This window comes from Natrix helvetica (assembly GCF_964273705.1).
Source record: "Natrix helvetica genome assembly, chromosome: 1".
NCBI classification, from domain to species: Eukaryota; Metazoa; Chordata; class Lepidosauria; order Squamata; family Natricidae; genus Natrix; species Natrix helvetica.
Window position 1 is genome coordinate 285058242 of NC_138548.1, and position 20703 is coordinate 285078944.

Genomic DNA, 20703 nt, shown 5'->3' on the forward strand with positions numbered 1-20703 from the left:
CTTTGGTTTGCAGCTGGTGGTCAAGGCCTTCTCTGTTCTTACCTTCCTGCTCATGGTCACCAGCTGATAGGAAAACCATCCACCCATCATCACAGCATTGCTGATAGAGTTTTCTGGAGCCTTTAAAAGAATTCCCACTCACAGTGCCTGTCAGCTTTTCAGTAACTTGATTGACAGGTCATGTTGGGGGGAGGTCTTTGTGGTAGCAAGAGAGAACCAGCTCTTCCTCCTGCACCATGGGCTCCTACCCCTGCATCTATTAAATGTGGCTTCAGCTCTTTTTGAACACAGGCACTCTCTCCTTTGGCTCATAGGGCAGCCCTCTTCCCCTACATTGCCCCATTGCTCAGGGCAATGACCAGGGTCTCTGAACTGGTGGGGCTGGTTGAAAAGAATGAGACTGTTTCTGCTTTATTTGGACAGTTCCCAGGGAAGGAACTGGGCATGGCTAGTCTAGTGAAGAGAAGGACCAGGTGAGACATGACAGCAGTCTTCCAATATTTGAGGTGCTGCCACAGAGAGGAATGGGTCAAGCTATTTTCCAAAGCACCTGAAGGTCAGACAAGGAATAATGGATGGAAACTTACCAAGGAGAGATTCAACCTAGAAATAAGGAGACATTTCCTGACAGTGAGCGCAATCAGCCAATGGAGCAGCTTGCCTTCAGAAGTTGAGACTTTCAAGAAGAGATTGGACTGCCATTTGTCAAAAATGGTGAAGGGGTCCCTGCTTGAGCAGGGGAGGTTGGACTAGATGTCCTATAAGGTCCCTTCCAACTCTGTTAATCTGTATCTGAAGATGAGAGCCTAAAAGCATCAATAGGAAAAAGGGCCATAGTTGTAAGCTGAAGGGGGAAAAGTACTTTAACTCTAGACAGGTAAGGACTGGGGCAAGAAGGCAACAGTTTAAAGACTTGGCTGAAAAAGGAGGCTGCTAGGACATGCTTTTGCTTGGTTAGATGCAAAGGGGCAATGGTTCACGATGTGTAAATAAAATATTCTTAAAGACAGATGACTTAAAGACAGATGGTGAAAGGACACACTTGTGCTTTGATTCAAAGCCTGCCTCTCCGATCTTTCTGTCCTTAGAGAGGAAGAAAGCAAGCTGAAGGGGGAGTCAGCCTTTACCATCAGGGAGAGCAGAGACAAACAAGGAACAAGGAAGGAGAAGCTCATTGACTCTTGCCATTCTTGATGGCTCTAGAGAGATCAGTAGAATCAAAAGTGCAGAAAATGTCTCCTTCTGAACCAGTAGCACTAACTCCTCCAAGAAGAGATGAACCTCTTCATTTTCTTTTTCTCCTTCAATATTGTTCACTCTCTATTGTTCACAATATTGTTCTCTTCACTCCTCTCCTGCATCTCCTGACTTGATCTTCGTTGAACTCCATTAGTGACTTTCATTTCGCTTACTGCCCCTACTTGTCAAGTCTGTGTAATATTTTGAAGAGCAGGCAAACTTTTGATTACACATGAGGTTTACTAATTCATTTGTTACATGTGAGCTGTTATTGGCAGATGGCTTTAATTATATGCCTTATGTAATTAATCAGCATTTTATTATTTGCATACTTAAGCTAATGGGTCCTCTGTGGAAAAATATAGGCTAATTTCCCCAAAGCTATCCTGTGATTTTTTTAAAAAAAAATCTATGAAAAGAAATTTAGCATCTGAAAAGGCTTTGATTTAATGATTTTGTCCTCATGTAGTCCTCACGATGACTTGGGATTGAGTCTCCTGCCCTAGAGTGTGCCAGGAGGTTTAATCTAACCTGTGGGAAGCCTATATAATTACTTTTTACTGGGGAACCCTGGGGAGAAATGGTCTGTTATAAATATTTTAAATTACTTCTCCTCCCACTTCGTAAAAGGCATAGAAATCTCAAATGGGTCCAGATAGGCAGTGTGCATTCACAATGACCGATAGCAAGTATTTACTTCCCATAATAACAATGTCATAATTTTGGCTACAGTTGTTGTTGATGATCTTTTGTAAATTGCTTTCAATAGGAGATGGGCACTAAACAACAGTTTATGAATTTTATAGAAATAAAAGTGAGGGTTGTTGATATACTAAACACTGCGTCCATCCATTTTTATGGTTTGGTTTATACCAGGCTTAATTAGTTGATGATCTGTTGAAACTGTGGTATTGATTCCACAGAAATATGGTATATAATTTGGATCTTGTTCTTTCTAGATCATTTTAGTAAAGTTCCCTATTAAAAATCCATAAATGTTTATTCCAATCTATGTTTTGTGGGTGGATTTTTTTTCTTTTGAAATTATTCATAAAATAAGTCAACAGTTTCTCAGACAGAAACAAGGTCAATAATAGATAAGTGTACATAGGCCTTGTCCAAATCACAAAATAATACACAAAGAACTGATTAATTAATATATTGAATTATTTATGCATGGGTCGGAATGTTAAGTTTTGCACACAATGTTCCTAGTTTAACATAACGCCATCTTCTAAATACCTTATATTTAGTTTTTGTATATACCCCATAACCTATAGTGAAATCATTTTGTCTTAGTTCTCTTTCCCTTTACTTTTCTCAGCATTAAAGCCTCCTCCAGAGAACTACTGTACATCTTCACATAATGTGTTCAAACTAGAGACCTCTTGGTTTATTTGTTCAATGATCCACTTGTTTGTTTGTTTATGTCCACAGTATTCTCAGAAGTCTTTCCAGTACCAAAATCCAAAAATGTGAATAGTCTTCCTATCCTGCTTCTTTGAAGTCCAACTTTTACCTACAGAGAGCAATACATAGGAATGTGAGGGGGAGGGGAGGGAGAAGGAAAAGAAGAGGAAAAGGAAGAAGAAGAAGAAGAAGAAGAAGAAGAAGAAGAAGAAGAAGAAGAAGAAGAAGAAGAAGAAGAAGAAGAAGAAGAAGAAGAATTCTAGTTTTGAGCAAACATGAAGAAAGAGGATCTCTTGATCTTTGAACTGAATGGAGAAGTCACTATGTGAATTTTCTTCTGGTCTGCAGGTATTTGTAAGATTTTAGAGAAGGAGGCTTAAAAGAAAGCAATGTGAGATGTGGTACAACAAAGCAATTTGAAATTCGACAGATTTGAAATCATTTGACCCAATCCACACCTGACCCATCACAAGATCCTGACCTGGTGCCACCCTGACCTGATTTGACCTCACCATCACAAGACCTACTTACCACACCTAGCACTTATAAGCAGAATAAAACCAACACTGACATCCCCTAAATTCCGCTGAAAATATTACCTAGCCTGGTAATGAAATGTTTGGAAACCAATGCGCAAGCTCACAGAATAAACCTCCACTCTCATCCTACTCCTGAGCTCCAGATATTTGCCACTATCACAGATAAATTGTCAGAGAAACCCACGAAGACATGATCTGCTGGAAAGGTAGAATTATGTGGCAATACTTATTCTTTCTTTGTTAAATTTACTATGATGATGCCATTCTGTTGACTCCATTTCAGCTTTGCCAGCACTAAATATTGTTGGTCAAGAGGTCAGAACCAGGCTTCTTGGTTACTCACTGCCAACTTTGCAATTCTATCAGAGCTATAGTCAAAGATGAATCTCACTCATTATTGTTACATCCCACCTTGTGTATGATTCTCCTTCTTCCCAATTACCTGAGTGATTTTTCATTCTCTTTCTAAAAATAGAGAGATGGGTATGGAGGAAGAGTTGCACCAAGCAGGGAGCTGATGTGCTCCCTCCTACCTCAACCCACATTCCTTTTTAGTGCTTGTCACTGTTAATCAAACAACTGAAGAGGTATTCTTAAATGCCATTCTATGTATCTACCACAATACATGCTAGTGAAAGTGATTGTTTTCCTATTGGAGGGAAAACAAAGACCAGAGAACCATAAATCCTTTTTCTTGGCCCAGTATAATGTAATCCAATAAGTAATCCAGGCAAGAAACACAATTCTGAATGCTGGCTCTGGCTTTGTTATAAGATCCCATTAACAGAATCTTGCAAGTCTGAAAGTAGTTCTCCTCTTCTTTACTTTTACTTTCCAGAAAATTAGGTTGGGTCTCTTCTGAAATGTCCTCTCTCCATGTCCTTTCATCCCAGCTTCTATAGGCTGGGGTGTTTTTTGAATGATGGGTGTCTATTTTGGGCTCTTCTCCCCCAAGATCATTCCCACATACCATTACAAACAGTAATGGAATTGGCCTACACCAACCCCGTTACTGTTGCAGAACAGAGATTGAGGGAAGGCCATAGTACAGTTTATATGCCATCATACTTTTTTGCAGGCTTAAGGTGAATCATAGTTGAACTTGACAATCCAAAAGAGCCACAGTGCTTTCGGATTTTGTTTGTTTTGTTTGTTTGTTTTATTGGATTTATATGCCGCCCTTCTCCCAAAGGACTTAGGGCGGCGTACAACATTAAAAAATACAGATCCCGAAAGTTAAAAAGAAATTAAATACATATCCAAAAAAACAAACCCAATTTATAGGACAATACATTTTAAAAAATGAGATAAAAATTAACAGCCAGGCCAGCTTGCTGGAAAAGCCAACTTTTTAGGGCGTGTCGGAAGGACCGGAGGTTTTTTTGTGCAAGGCCAGCAGCCTTAACTGGTGTAAAACCTGTTGGCCTTGTTATCCATTATTTTGGATGGAAGTCAGCTGTCACACAGTGACTGGGAACAGAGGCATTTGAAGGAGGAGAGCGATTAGCAATGGAGGCAGCCAATTTCACATTGGTGAAGTTTTCTTCCGGGTGGGTGGAGAGCTCTTTAACTCAGCAGTGAGAAAGACAAGAAAGCAACAAGCTGTGTCTTTTGTTCTGCACAAAGAAAAAAGGATGTATAATGAACATAAAATAAAGCAGAAGGGAGGAGAGCCTATTACAGGAAAGAAACTCAAGAGGCCATGAACTGAAGACATCAGAGTCTGAAGCTTTAGGATGTGAACTTAAAGCTATTTCAGGAGCCTTGTTAAGAGCCCAATAGAAAGCTGTGGACTTTGCTTAAATGACTGTATGAAGTGTCTATCAGTCAATGTTCTTATGAGAATTGACTGGTAAGAAATCTATTGCACATCAGAATGACCAACAGAATGAACTATCTTCATAGTAGTTAGAAGCTGCAGTTGTAGCAGTAGACAAAGAGAACAGAAGGTACAAGCTAGAACAAAGCTGGCTTGTCTAAAGCACACACACACACACACACACACACACATATACACAATGCCAGAAGGGCTGTGAAAAGGGGGAACAGATCAGGCTTCCCATTAACAAAGTGATCTGTTGCACCATATGAGCAAGCAATGCAGACTCTTGCTGCTTGTCTGGGCATAAGTAGAGGAAGCCTTCTGCTGAAGTCTAGGAGAGAAAAAGTGCTAAATGCCATCACTTTCATGCTTCTTGATGATGGATCCTGTTGTCCCTTGATACTTGTTACTTGCTTTTATCAAATGAGGATATTTATTGAAAGCTTTCACATAAGTTGCAGTAGCTGTGTAGCTAAAGATGGATCTTCAATAAACATTAAGAGCTGAACAAAGATTTTCAAACCAAAGGCTGGACAAACCTAAGTTTGGTTGTGGAGATAGTATTGGATCATGTTCTCCATCAATCAAGAATCATTACCACAGATGATGAGAGGACTCGGAATTGGGATTCAATAGCTAGAAGATACTTTCTGAAGTCAGTCCTGGGAAAGAACAGCAGTCTTAAAGTTAAGACAGGCTGGCCAACTAGCTTTGCTAGACATTTCAGAGATAGATTTGCAGCTACTGTAATGACATCCATTTGTCAGACAGAGTGGTTTTTGTGGAACTGGAAATCACTTCCAGGAAAGAGATTCAAATTGACCAAAGCCTTGTATAACTTAATTGGGCATATTCCTGTTATTCTTACACAAAGTGTAAGCCTAGGGCTGAATCACAGGGGATGTCAGCCTGGAATATCTATTCATCTAGCTTTAGTGTGGGTTGGTGCATTGCTTGGCATGCTCATCGCAGAAGCGATTAGATTAGTCCCTGCCTTGCCTTCCCATCATCCTCCAAATATTATCAAATTCTTACAGGCAGCTACATGGTCGGTGTTCTGACTTAGGCTTCCCAAGAGCATGAAGCAAAGTCCTGGTTTTGACAAAAACCTTTTAATAATTTACTGTGAATTCTGTTCATTCACATACAGCAGAACCTTTCAAGGGAGGATTTACATTCACAGACCTTATCTGGCATAGAGAGCTGCCAGGCTGATATCTGCAAAACTTGGCAAAGAGTCTCGGAGAGTCACAAGCCAATTAAGTGAACTAATTGTCTCCTGCAAATTCCACTCCTCTTTTGCTCTTCTTTTATTTCCTTTAGGAGGGGTCATTCATCATCCATCTGTGGCCTTACTCCCAAGTCGACCCCTGTTCTTTAGCTGTTCGCTTTGTCTGGCAACTCTGTGCATGCGCACAATGGGAACAGGCTCCAGCTGTTTGTCTGCCTCACTGATATTTGACACTGAAGACAGCTGATAACTGGCATATGGCTCTGGCCCCCTCTCTGCCTCTGACACAGAACCCTCATCAGAGCCTTCCCCAGACTCCAGGATTGTCCCATGTTCCTCCCCAACCTCCTCCCTGTCTGAATCTGCTGCCAGCTCCACTGGCAGGCCACAACAGTCAGTGAGATTACTTGCAAGGTGAAATATCTTTATATGTATAATGGCTGGAACATTGCAGAGGGCTGCTCCTCTATCCTGGTCCTATTAGACCTCTCGGCGGCTTTCGATACCATCAACCATGGTATCCTACTGCGATGACTCGGGGGGTTGGGAGTGGGAGGCACCGTTTTACAGTGGTTCTCCTCCTACCTGTCGGATTGGTCACAGTTCATGTTGACTGGAGGGCAGGGATCGACCCCGAGGTGCGTCACTTGTGGGGTGCTCCAGGGGTTGGTTCTCTCACCCCTCCTGTTCAACACATATATGAAACCGCTGGGTGAGATCATCCATGGTTTTGGGGTACGGAATCATCAATCTGCTGATGATACCCAACTTTTCATCTCTACCCAAATGATGCCCTCGACGTGATGTCCCGATGCCTGGAGGCAGTGCAGATCTGGATGGGGAGGAACAGGCTCAGGCTCAATCCCTCCAAGACTGAGTGGCTGTGGTTTCTGTCATCCCGATTTGTGCATCTTGTTCCATCTTTGATGATAGGGGGAGAAATTTTAGCCCCCTCAAAGAGGGCCCACAATCAGGTAGTCCTCTTGGACACGCGGCTTAGTTTAGAAGAACACCTGATGGCCGTGACCAGAGGCACCTTTTACCAGGTTCGCCTGGTACATCAGTTGCACCCCTTTCTGGATCGGGATGCTCTGTGCACAGTCCCTCATGCCCTCATCCTTTCTTGCCTGGACTACTGCAATACTCTCTACATGGGGCTGCCCTTGAAGAGCACCCAGAGGCTTCAGCTGGTCCAGAACACAGCCCCGTGGGTTATCATGGGGGTACCTAGGTGCTCCCATGTTACACCCCTTTTAGGCAGCCTGCACTGGTTGCCGGTTGTTTTCCGTGTGCGATTCAAGGTACTAATTATGACCTTTAAAGCGCTCCATGGCTTAGGCCCAGGGTACCTGCGGGACTACCTACTGCCACCAGTAGTCTCCCACCATCCAGTGCGATCCCACAGAGTAGGCCTCCTGAGGGTGCCGTTGGCCAGACTGTGTTGGCTAGCGACCCCCAGGGGGAGAGCCTTCTCTGTGGGAGCGCCTTCCTTCTGGAATGAGCTGCCCCCAGAGCTTCGCATAATCCCCGACCTCCGGTCCTTCCGACGCGCCCTAAAAAGTTGGCTTTTCCAGCAAGCTGGCCTGGCCTGAACAAAATAAAATAAATACTTGATTTAATTGTTAATTTTAATCCATTTTTTAAAATGTTATTGTTCATACTAATTCGGTTTGTTGGATACTCTATCTAATTTCTTTTTAACTTTTGTAATATGTTTTGGGTGGGGCAGGTTGATATATTTCTACCTTTTTATTAATTATAAATATTATTCAATCCTTTAGGTTCAGAGAAAAAGGAAGCTTCCCTCCTGGCAAATGTATTAACTGGTTATTTTAGGGGTATTGTTTTTAACTTATTGTGTGTGTTTTAGGGGTTCAAAATCCTATATTTATATATATTGCTTTGTACAGTTCTTTTAATTCCATTTTTAACCTCCTCCATTCCAACTGTACATATTCAATTTTTATTGTATTTTGATATATTTTGCATGGACTGTACACCGCCCCGAGTCCCTTTTTGGGAGAGGGGGCGGTCTAGAAGCATGAAAAATAAATAAATAAATAAATAAATAAATAAATAAATAAGCTTATAAATTTAAATTATGGTAGGTTGTATCCATGCATTAGTTTGGCAAGTTTAATTTTTGTAAGCATGTACAGTATTTGAACTGAAAGTTCAAGACAGTGCAATATTTTACATTTGTATCCCAGGAATTTACTAATATTATATTGCATTTATTTTGGATGTTTTGTCTTTGATATCATTATAATAGCAGCAATGACCTCTATTACAAAGAAATAAAATAATAAAAGATTGTACAAGTATAATAATACAGGCTATAGGATTTGAAGGTATATTTTAATTGCAGTAATACAGAATTTAGCCACAATATTGGTAATGGTAGCTTTAGAATTAGAAAATAGAACGTTTATATATCAAAAGTCTGTCTGTCTTATAAAAATAAAAAGATATTAAATAAGATTTCTTACGTCCTTGTAAAAATTGCAGAACAGCAATACATAGCAGTGTACTTTTAATCTCCTCTAAACCCCATGGACAAATTGAATAAGATTTTGATATTTTTGAATCTGTTATTTTAAAAATACAAGAAAATCAGTTGAGTTCACTGGGTGTTGCATTGACTTCCATGTGGCTTTTAGAACTGGGTTTCAAAACCTGGATAACCAGGATCTAATGGTTAGCTGGATTTTTACAGTGCTCTGGTGGGTCTAATTTGTCTGGAAAAGTTCGGCATTTCCACACTGAAATCAGTGAGAGTTTAAAATACTTTACAATGCTTTGATGCTTTAATTCAATTTACTACACTTGAGGGTCAATTCAATAAAACCTAAAGGCCATAATTCTAAAAGATTTGGAGTTTGTTGTAATACTGGTCAGATTGTACCCTGAGTGTATGCTTCCTTGGTTTGGTTTATGGTGCTATAAGTTATGTTCTCATCGGGTTAAGGCTTATATCACAGAATTGCATTACCGGTGTTGTTAATTCTTAACCATGCCTTATTAATCTATGAAAATGAAACAATTTATCCAGATTATGCCAAATAAAAATAAACAAGTTATTCCATAACAAATTTGTATTTGCAACCCAGAGCTCATGAACAATTCTAGAGAATCTTCTATCATAAACTATTTCTCTCTGCCAACAATTCTTTTGAATCATCTTCCTTAACAATCCCAGATTTTACAATGTCTGGTTGCTACTACTTTCCCAGAAGGAACTGTGTGCTCATTTCCCCATTGCAGGAATGATTGTGGGGGGGAGAGAGAGATGGTGACCAATCTGGCATGAACAGCAAGCTGTCTGTTTCAGGGTGGATCAGGTTAGGAAGAAGTCTAAGAACAAACTGTCACATTTCTGCCCTCTCCCTTTGGCAGCATTCCTGGGCTTTTAAAGGAAGTTGATTTATACTGAGTCAGAGCATGGGTGCTGCAAGTTTAGGACTGTCTGCACCAGCTGTCCCCCATCTGGTTGTGTCGGATTACATCCCCTGCCATCCAACCTGTCTGAGGAAGGAAATGCACCTGGAACATGCCAAAGGGTAACCCAGCCTTATTAGCCCAGGCTTATTTTAAAATGGACGTGCCCAGTTATCTACTGTAGGTTGATGGAGATTATCTTGTAAAGGTAAGCAGAGACTGAGTTGGTGGGTCCTTGAAAGGTGCCCGCTAGAAAAATCCCCTAGATGAAGAGTAGTCCAGGAAGTAGAAAAAAAACACCTCAGAAGACGAAACGCAACTTTGTCTTGTGAGGGTGCCAAGTAAACCAGACAAGCGCGTCTGCGAAGTCATCAGCGTCAAGCTTGGCTGAAGGGAGACATTGCCTCTTTTCTTCTCCAGCCCTCAGCGGGCCTTCTAGGAACTGCTTGTAGGAGGATCCAGGCAAGAAGCAGGAAAAGAAACTTCATTCAAAGTTGTCACATCTGTGGTGGGATGAGGTTTGGTCTGATGGCTCTTACACCACGAGCAGCACAAAAGCCTTTGAAGAGTCCAGGCCTGTACTGCTATGTGATTTACCCAGGAGGTTTTGGAATGCTTTGGGACAAAGCCAGGAGCTGAAGGAGCCACCACCGCACTTTTTCTAGAAAACCCCAACGATGTGCAAAAAAGGGCAACCGTTTCTTGCAGAAAGTCACTAGGGGGCACTGCAGCCTTCACTAAAGAGACCCAATGAAGATGTCTACTATCCTAAAAGAAGAGGGTCTGCTGTATGTATAGAATGAGTTGACAGGTCTGGCAAATAAGGATGCAGTTGTGCTGAGTAGTAATAATTATTTTCTCAACCTGAAAAATCCAGGAAGGGGCTATTCTAACACACACGCAAACATCAACTGTTTGCTCTTCCACTTTCAAATGCTCTGGGTCAGATATACAGCTTCTGTGTGTCAGCTGCAAACAAGACTTTGTAAGCTACGAGGGGTGTGTGTGTGCATCAGCCCTTAATACTGAATATGAACAATTAAATCTCTCACAGTGTTGTCTGTTTCTCTCTCTCTCTCCCTCTCTCATACACACCATGTCATTCTGAAGTACATGTTATTGATATTAAATGTATCATATTTGGGCTGCAAAATTCCAGACAGTCACTAGATGGCAGCAACAAGTCCCCATTTGTAAATTTGTAGCATGCAAACACATTCTCATCTCATTCTTGGGAAGTAGAGAGAAGTCTCTCCTGATAGCAGTGAAAAGAAAACTAAATTATTAAGAGGTAATCATGCTGAGCACTGCCTAGCAGTGAATGCCTACAAAAAGCATATTAAAGCAATTGCTGTGAAGCAGCATAGCAGCAAACACGGGGTTCTCTGCAGTGACTTTAAGCACCCCATTTGACTCAAAATCTAGGTACATTGAAAGGCTATATATATATGGGTTTAAAGCATGGTCGGAGCTTTCTATAAATCTTGGTGGGGGTGTGTGGAGTGCTAGCTTTGTTTCAATAAGTGGAATTATTGGTCGTGTGGTTGTAGCATGATTGGTAGATTGGTGCTGATTGGTGCTGGCTGTGTGTCTGTTGTTGTTTCGTGTTGTAACTTCCTGTAGCTTTAAGGTGATGGAAAAGGGAGGAAGTGGCCACCACGCGGTCATCCACTGGCACTTCCTCCCTTTTCCATCACCTTAAAGCTACAGGAAGTTACCTTAAAGCTGCAGGACATGAAATTAATTTTGAAGGACCAGGTTAATCTCCAAAACTGAACACTTCAACAAGAGAATAATTATGGAAGCTATCGAAATAGAGAAACACCTCCACAACATGAATAAACGTGATGATACCTCCCACCTACCAGAAATCTGGAAACCATCCCTAGTCAACAAATGAGCCCCACCCACCGCCCAGGCCAATACAACACAAAACAACAATGGACACACAGCCAGCACCAATCAGCACCAATCTACCAATCATGATCCAACCACACAGCCAATCAATCCACTTACTGAAACAAAGCCAGCACTACACACACACACACCAAGATTTATAGAAAGACGGCAGCTCCCATCACGCTTTAAGATGAAAACACCAGCCTGAAGTTGGCGAGTGAGACCTCGCCGAAATGTTGCCAAGACAATCTCAATCTTACACGGGAAAAGACCCAAATGCAACAACACCAGCATATATACATATATATATACATATATACATACATATATACATACATATATACATATATACATATATACATACATACATACATACATACATACATACATACATATATAATAGATAGATAGATGACAGATGATAGATAGATAGATAGATATTATAGATAGATAGATAGATAGATAGATAGATAGATAGATAGATAGATAGATAGATAGATAGATAGGTAGGTAGGTAGGTAGGTAGGTAGGTAGGTAGGTAGGTAGGTAGGTAGGTAGGTAGGAGGGAGAAAGGGAGGGAGAAATAGAGAGAGAACTGGGTAAGTTCATGTTAGTTGATGTAGTATAAATTATAATTAATTTAGAGCAATCCATCTAGGATACTGGAATGCCAGGGTTTCAGGCAAGAGAAGTGAGTCACCTCTTCTGGGAGTTTTTTCTTTCCCTGCTTGTGCATTTCTAAACAAAATGTCTGAATATCGACATGTGTAGAGGGATTGGGAGCACTCCTTCCCTATTCATCCCCACTTCTTTCTTGCAGAATAGGAAATCATGAGGCCTCTGCCTATATTCACTGTCATAGGGACATTCAGGGAGTTGTATCCAGATCTCTGGAGAGAATTTGGTAAGGTCAGCTAGTGCTGATAACAATGACCTAGATAGATAAGGAAATAGTTTGATAATAGGAGGCAAAGTCTTGTGTAGGCAGATGTTCAAAGGATCTTTTAAGGCAGCCCTCCCTCCCTGTTTCTTTGTCATACCAGCTGGGAGTCCTGGCTGTTAACCTACCAAGAGGTGCCAGATTAGGACCAGCTGCTCTTAACATCAGTGTCTGTAGCAAGCCACATTGATTTCAGTTTGGCCACATGTGCATCATATTATTATCACACAAATGATCAATTATGTACTTGCATCATGGTGTCTGGTACACACAAGTTGCATCATTTGTCTGATGACATATACTGTAAGTCAGCATTGCCCTCTCCTACCTCTTCTCCTCCAGCACACTCACAGTTCTTAACATTTAAAAGACAAAAAGCAATTCAGTGTTTAAAGCAAGACTAAAATTATAGGGGTTCATCTAAGCAGCAGACTCAAGTTGACTGATCTCAAAAGCCTTCAAAACAAATACTGTATGTCTTTTAGGTTTTGTGTTATTCATTGTCATGTAAGGATCTTGCATAATACCTGGAGCCTGATTCTTTGAACATATTTAAGGGCAAAAATGTCAGCCAAACCCAGAAAACCATTCCTGTTTTCATATAGTGGACACCATCATATTTAATGCCATATATTAATTTGCACATTATCTGCATCTTGTATAAATAAATGCCGGTTCAGCTGTAGATGTACCTTAGGTGTGTAATGCCATTTTCTAGACAAAACCAGGACATGGCCACTCCTATTAATTGACTTTAATTCTTCACGAAACATGCAGCAGGAGACGCAGAGGAGGAAAACACTGAATTATTGTGCTCAGTAGGAAGGCAGAACAGTCTTATGGCCCTGAAAATGCCACCCGTGCAGCTGGGCAGTCATCCTGCAAAACGAGAAAGAGCCATTTCGCATTGAACACCCAGCATTTCCACAAAGTGGTTCTTGAACTTAATTGCTGTTTGTCACCGGCTGTGACCTTTATGGATTGACACCAAGCAGGAGGTAACTCAGCCGCTTTCAGAGTGCTTCCCCCAGGCGATTTCATACTTCTCAAGTATTCACAGCTTCCAAGCTTGAAGAGAGTGACAGGCAGAGAAGGCTGGGGGTTTAATGGGACTATTAGATATGGGGCTCCACTTAGGAGAGACGGCTGCATTTAGAACAGGCATCCTGTATGCATGCATTCGGGCCCCAAATCTGATGCTGCTCATGAGTGCGAACACATTTTGGCTGAGACCTCTGGGTTGGGCTGCCTGACACATTGAATTGTGCTTTAAAATACATTTAGTTTCTGAAGCATAGCAAGAGAGAGAATGGTTTTCCTTCTCTCGGCAGTTGTTCCTACAGCACGGAGACGTTGCAGGGGCAGCGTCATGCTTGCCAGGAGAGAAATATTGGACAGCCTCCCTGCTCCACAATTCAGGTGCGAGAACTAGACGAGATATGAATATTCCTCCTTGTGTTCAAAGTGAAATGTTTGACCTTTCATGCCAACCAATGAAATACTCTGACGTTTTCAAAATTCCAACTGTTACGTGTACATTTGCGGGTCAGGGTGTTTCTTCTAACCTCATACAATTTCCACACTAAAAGTGGCAATGAATAATAATTGAATTATTGGGCAAGTAGAGTTAACGTATTCAGAATTGGCGTTACAGTGATCTCATGGTTCATTATCTGATTTTTAAGCCTTCTTCTCCAAAGAACAATGTTATCATTGCCCCAAATTCAGAAATAAACCATTTTGTGTTGATTCAAATTGCCTCAAAGCTTCAAATCAAAACACATAAAGGCTTTGGTTTTCAATGGAATTGAAAAAAAATGTATATTTTTTCGCTTGGAGGGAAAGAAGAATGGCAAATACCAGGCGAGTCAGGTGTTTATGCATTGCATAGCGAATTCAACAGAAAAATCGGTAATTTTTCCACACTTTCTTCAATTTGAAGGAAGGAGAAAGAATTAGGTCCAGGATGTTCCAGGATCTTTTGCATGCAAAAATTGCATCATTTACAGCTTTTTAAAATGGAGGAGGAAAGAAACCAGAAATAAACATTTTGTAAGTTCCATTTTGCTTGATTAAAAGTCTAACTGGTCCAGAGTTGGAGAATGTGTGGTATTCTGGGTTGTTATATTACAACTGCCACCATGATTAACCATTGGCTAGTTAGCTTAAGTTCATGGCAGTTGGAATCCAAAAAAACATTAGAAAGAACACAAGTTTTTCTCCCTGCCCTATGACAACAGGCAAACAAGCAACCACCCACCCACCCCCATGAACAATCAAAAGCTTGCCATATTCGATACTTTCATATTTTTTCATATTCTGGAAAGTCCTCACAGCATAGTAATAAACATTTTTACTCAAAAGTAATTTCATCTTTCTAAAGGATTGTGATTTGAATTAATTTGGTTCAGGAGAAGCAGGGGGAAAAAGGTCTGGGTTTAGAGCACAAATTCTCCCAAATCGATGGGAGAAACATGATTATCTATCTTCTTGAGGCATGGAGGGAAGATCTTGCAGCTGTTGCTGGCTGTCCATTATAGAACCACACAAGAAATGGTTTGATGGGAAACACATCATGTACAGTATATATAACAAAACAATCTGGAGTTTTCACTAGAGGAGCAAATAATCAGCTTCACAGTATCCTAATTTGGACACATTATGAGATGATCTAGCTTTCTGAAGAAAGCACTAGTGCTGGGCAAGACTGTAAGGCACGAGAGGAAGAAGATGACTACTAGCAAGGTGGATGGACTCAGTTAAAATGGCAATGGCAATAAGTGCACCTTTGGATGAAAACCTGAAAGATTAGACTTGGAACAGATCATCATGGAGAAAATCTATGCTTAAAAGACTTAAGAGCTAACATTGGCCTGATGGCATGTAATCGAGTCAATATATGAAGCTCTTTAAGACTGCCCATGGATTCTTCTGATAAAATGCTTTTTTATTTTTGTTTTTTTACTAAATGCAGTAAAATAAAATGGCATGCATATGAAAAAAAATTGATTAGTCAGAAAAAGTGCTACCAGACGCCTTCTGATTTTTTTGCCCCCCTAGACTAAATGGTTCTCCTCCTACAATGACTAAATGTAGGTAACTGTTTAAAAATGGACATTTGCCAGCATGTTTATGTAAGCACCAAATGCATTTTAGCATTTCCTGGGCGCTTTAATAACTAATATAAAATAAGGAGGAGGAGGAAGAAATCAAAGATAAAGACAAAATTGCAAGAAAGAAAAATAAAAAAATAGAAAAGAAAATTTCCAATTTTCTTTATATCACTTATAAGTACAACTATAAGTTTACCATAAATCATAAGAATTTTTGTCCTGTTTCACACAAGGAGTATATATGGGAAGGGTATGCAACAGAGGTGGGTTTCAGCCGGTCCTGTCCGGTACGGGCATACCAGCTGAAAGAATTAAGTGTGTCTTCCCATACCGGGGCTTCTGGGGGCCTGGTACCAGAACGGTCCCTCCCCTGGCATGCCCCACCCCAGCTCGCCCACCAGCAGAAGCCTTCTGGGAAGTTTTGGCTGGCAGGCATGCGGTGGGGAATCGCAGAGGGAGGAAATCACATGGATTCCCCACCTCCTTCATTGGAAACAAGGCAGCTGTCAGAGGAGAGAGCAGCTCATGCCCGTGGGCTTGTCCAACGAATCCTCCCCTCCTGTTCCTTCGTCTTCTGTTTGAACAAGCCGTGTGGGTCACGCTCCCTTGTCTTTCACAGCCGCCTCGTTTCCAATTGGGGGCGGGGGGAAGAAATTGATCTTTTCCGTCCCTCTCCATGGATTCCCACCCCAATTGGAAATGAGGCGGCTGTGAAAGACAAGGCAGCGCGACCCGTGCAGCCTGTACAAACAGCAAAAGAAGGAACAGGAGAGGAGTTCCACGTGGGGCTTTTCAAACAGCCAAACTCCTCTCCTGTTCCTTCTTTTGCTGTTTGTACACCCCACATGGGTCGCGCTCCCTTGTCCCAGCTGCCCCTCTGCCTCTGGCTTCCCTCTGAGAGTCTCTGCTCTCTGGGGCTGTAATTGTGCAGGTTGTGCCCGCGTGCCTATGTTTTCCAAGGCGTGGAGTGACTCCCGAGCCCATCCGCGACCCCCTCATGGAAAACATAGGCGTGCACACACAGCCTGCACAATTACAGCCCTGGAGAGCAGAGACTCTTGGAGGGAAGCCAGAGGCAGTGGGGCCGCCAGGTCCCTCGCCCTCAGAGGGAGGAAGGGCCAGTTGGGAGAGGGGCTTTGGTCCTGCTGCCTCTGGCAGACGGAGCTTTACTGTCCTACGGCAAAGATTCCATCCCTCATTCCGGAGCCTTCGTAACTTGTTCTCACTTGCCTGGGCTTGTGCAGAGGCTTCACTCTCCGGGCCTGTAATTGTGCAGGGCATGCACGTGCCTATGTTTTCCACAGAGTGGGCCACGGCCGGAAGAGGAGGAATGCGAGGGGGACCAGCGGTGCCTCGTTCTTCTGAAGAGGATCTATCCCCGAAGAGGGCAGATGTGGTGGCAACAGACTTGGGATGTTCTGCGGAGCCCCCAAGGGAAAAACGTCATTGCCAGGTATTTTTAACCATATATTTTGGTCCTATGGCTGCAAAAAACCATAAATAGGGGCCAGTTGTTGAGCATTTCAAATGTGATTGGAACACTCAACAAGGTGACCACAGTATGTGTGTGTGTGTGTGTTTCTGTGTCTCTGTGTGTGTGTGTGAGAGAGTGAGGCAGACAGACAGACAGACAGAGGCACACAGAGAGAGAGGGAGTGAGAGACAGACAGACACACACACACACATAGAGAGAGAGGGAGGGAGGAGAGAGATACAGAGAGACAGACAGACAGACAGACACAGAGAGAGAATGTCAGAGAGAGACACAAAGGGGGGGAGGGAGAGAGAGAGACAAAGAGCCACACAGAGACAGACAGACAGACACACAGAAAGAGAAAGAAAGAAAGAAAGGAAGGAAGGAAGGAAGGAAGGAAGGAAGGAAGGAAGGAAGGAAGGAAGAAAAGAAAAAGGAAAGAAAAAGAAAATGGGAGAGAGATGAAAGAAAGAAACAAAGAAAGAAAAGGAGAGAGAGACAAAAGGAAGGAAGGAAGAAGAGAGGGAGAGATAGAGAAAGAAAGAAAGAGAGAGAGAGAGAGAGAGAGAGAGAGAGAGAGAGAGAGAGAGAGAGAGAGAGAGAGAGAACTTATGACCACAATTGAGCCCAAAACTTTGGTTGCTAAGCAAGAGCGTTGTTAAGTGAGTTTCACTACATTTTCCACATTGGCCACGCCCACCTGGTCACATGACCGCCGAGCCACTCCCACAAAACAGGCCACACCTGCAGAATAGGTTCTAAAAAAATTTGAAACCCACCACTGGTATGCAATAAACTTAGATATTGTCTTTTCTCCGATCAAGAAAGTCAGTTTGGCCATCTGAACAAATTCCATCATTTTTACTAACCATTTCTCCATTCCATCTCCCTGACTTTTTAATAAATGTAAATGTCATTGTCCTCCCTTCCTCTACCAGGACTATCCAGAAGAATAAGGTAATGTTGTGTGTTAATTCAGCACTGAATTAGCAGTCAGCTCTATCCATTCTTTGTTCTTTCTGGTTTGGAAAATTGACCTACTTCATGGGCAAACAGGGACAATTCTTTTGAAATGCCTCTGAAGTGATAAATTAGACTTGTTGTACGTTAGCTACTTCTAAGAAACAATTGCAACTCTCCTTCTCCTTTGCCTCCTTCTCCTTAACCCATGAATACGTTAAGCCATCATTCTGGGAGAACCACAAGTAGCAAATTACATTATGGTGCAAATTACACTTTGTTCAGAAGTCAGAAACAGATCTCCAGGGTACTATGAAAGGAGTACATTGTATACTTGGGTAGTCTAAGCCCTGCCAACTGTCACAGATTTTAGTGACATGAAAGAAAAGAACCTCACACAGCTCATCAATGAGTTGACAAGTCCTAAAAGGGCTCATTTTCTAGGGACAAAAATAAAAAAAATTAATTCACAGCAGGGCTTTCGCCCACGCACACTGTACCAACTAAAACCTGTGGGGAGAAAAATGTAAAACGCATTATGTAAGTGTAAATAAAATCAAGCTCCTACGATTAACTGATTTTAGAGCTCTTTGCCCTCTTTTTGGATAGTATCCTCTTTGGTGGTGTACATACGGGAACTATTTCACAAAACACCAAAAGGAAATTGTGTGGTTGTGATCCAGGCAACCATTGTCATTTTGTAGGAACATCTCAGAGGCTTCCTACCAACCAGAGATATCATCTTCTTCTTAGTCAGGCTGGAAAGTCAACACCACTCTAATTTAAGATCAGCATTTCACTGTTCATCAGAATGTGTCCACATGAGTCTGCATACAATCCTTCAGCATCTCTGCCCCAAGGAAGCCCCAGGCAAGCAACACTGCCTAGCTTTTAGAAGGGAGAAGCACCAGTCCAGAAAAGAGAAGAGAAATGGAGTTTAGTATCAGGTTCTGGAAAGGTATTCTCTTTAAAAGCAACTTTCACAAGCTTACTCCTGTGTTTGGCAAGGTGGGCAGGAAGAGAGGTGTGTGTGTGTGTGTGTGTGTGGTTCCAGGCAAATGCAAAATGGATCTTAGAAAATTCAAACCAGTATCTTGCTCCTGCAGTGACCCAGGAAATACCCATGGAAATCCTTCAAGCATCACCAAACTCTCATATTCCTTGTCAATTGGTATTCAAAGACACTTACTGCCTTAGAGACTCAGGGTAATGTATAATCTTTAGGGCTGAGCAATCTTTGAAAGTGACTCAGAAGAAGCATTGTGGACCATGTGAAAGCACACCACCTCTCTGCAATGCTTCAAAGTGGTTCCTCTTGCCCAAGACCTCTGCACGCCGTCCCGAGTCCTGCCTGGAAAGGGAGCGGCTAATAAATTCAAATTTATTATTATTATTATTTAAAAAGGCACAACTTCTTTAAGGAGTTAATTCATTCAAACAAATCGTTTAAGGAGGCCAACTTTCTTTTTTCAGACTTGCCCAAGAACCAAATATCCGAATTTTTCCAGATTGCTAAATTCTTTTTTTTTTTAGATCAAAAGCTTTATAAAACAAAGAAAGTGTCAACATAACTAAAATATAAGATGGCAAAAAAAAATTCTGCTGGACAGACCAGCAATCAACTTTATTCAGTCTTTGTGTCCCTCAGGTGCCAGCCAGATGCCATTGGAAATTTCTAGGCCTGTGATGGCGAACCTATGGCACCCGTGCCACAGATGGCACACAGAGCCATATTTGCGGGCACATGAGGCGTCAGCTCCGGCACGCATGCGTATGCTGGCCAGCTGATTTTCGGCCTTCCGGAGAGTCGGGGAGGCCATTTTCGCCCTCCCCAGGCTTCAGGAAAGCCTCCAGAGCCTGAGGAGGGCAAAAACTCCCCCCACGCACACATGGGGGTTTGTGAGTGTATGCGCGGGGCGGGGGTGTCATACGTGCATGCGCAGGTGGGTGGGATGAATTGTGGATGTGGGCACACGTGTGCGGGATAGCATGCACACACACAAATTTGGCACGCCTTTACAAAAATCACTGTTCTAGACCATTCATCTTTATCTTCAACACTTTGTTTTATGGTTTGAATATGAAGATTTAATTTCACAACCATGACCTAAAATATCAAGATGGTAGATAGTTTCTGCCTTTTAGGATCAACCGTCCACACTATAGGAACCAGCTGTTAAGAAATATGTTCCCCAATAGCATTTGGAAAAACAGCCCTGAAGACTTTGGAAAAGGTATTCAGATGCTCTGATGTAGCTACACCTACAAAGAATAATCCATGGAATTCTCTGTCATGATCTATGGAAGCAAAAGTTGTACTTTGAAGAAGCAGGATGGGAAGAGTCTTGACCCTTTTAAAGTTTGGGGTTGGAGAAGACTCCAGAGAATATTTCAAGGCAGCCAAGAAAACAAATGGTTGTAGTGGACAATCAATCCAAAGTTCTTGTTGGAACTGAAAGGACCAGGCTCAAAATATCCTACTTTGGACGCATTATGTGAAGATTTGGTTTTCTGAAAAGGTTCTGGTGCTGGGAAAGGTGGTAAAAAAGAGAAAATGAGAAGACTGTATGCACCATGGAAGACCTGAAGGCCATATTAAGGATAGCAATAGCACTTAGACTTATATATCACTTCACAG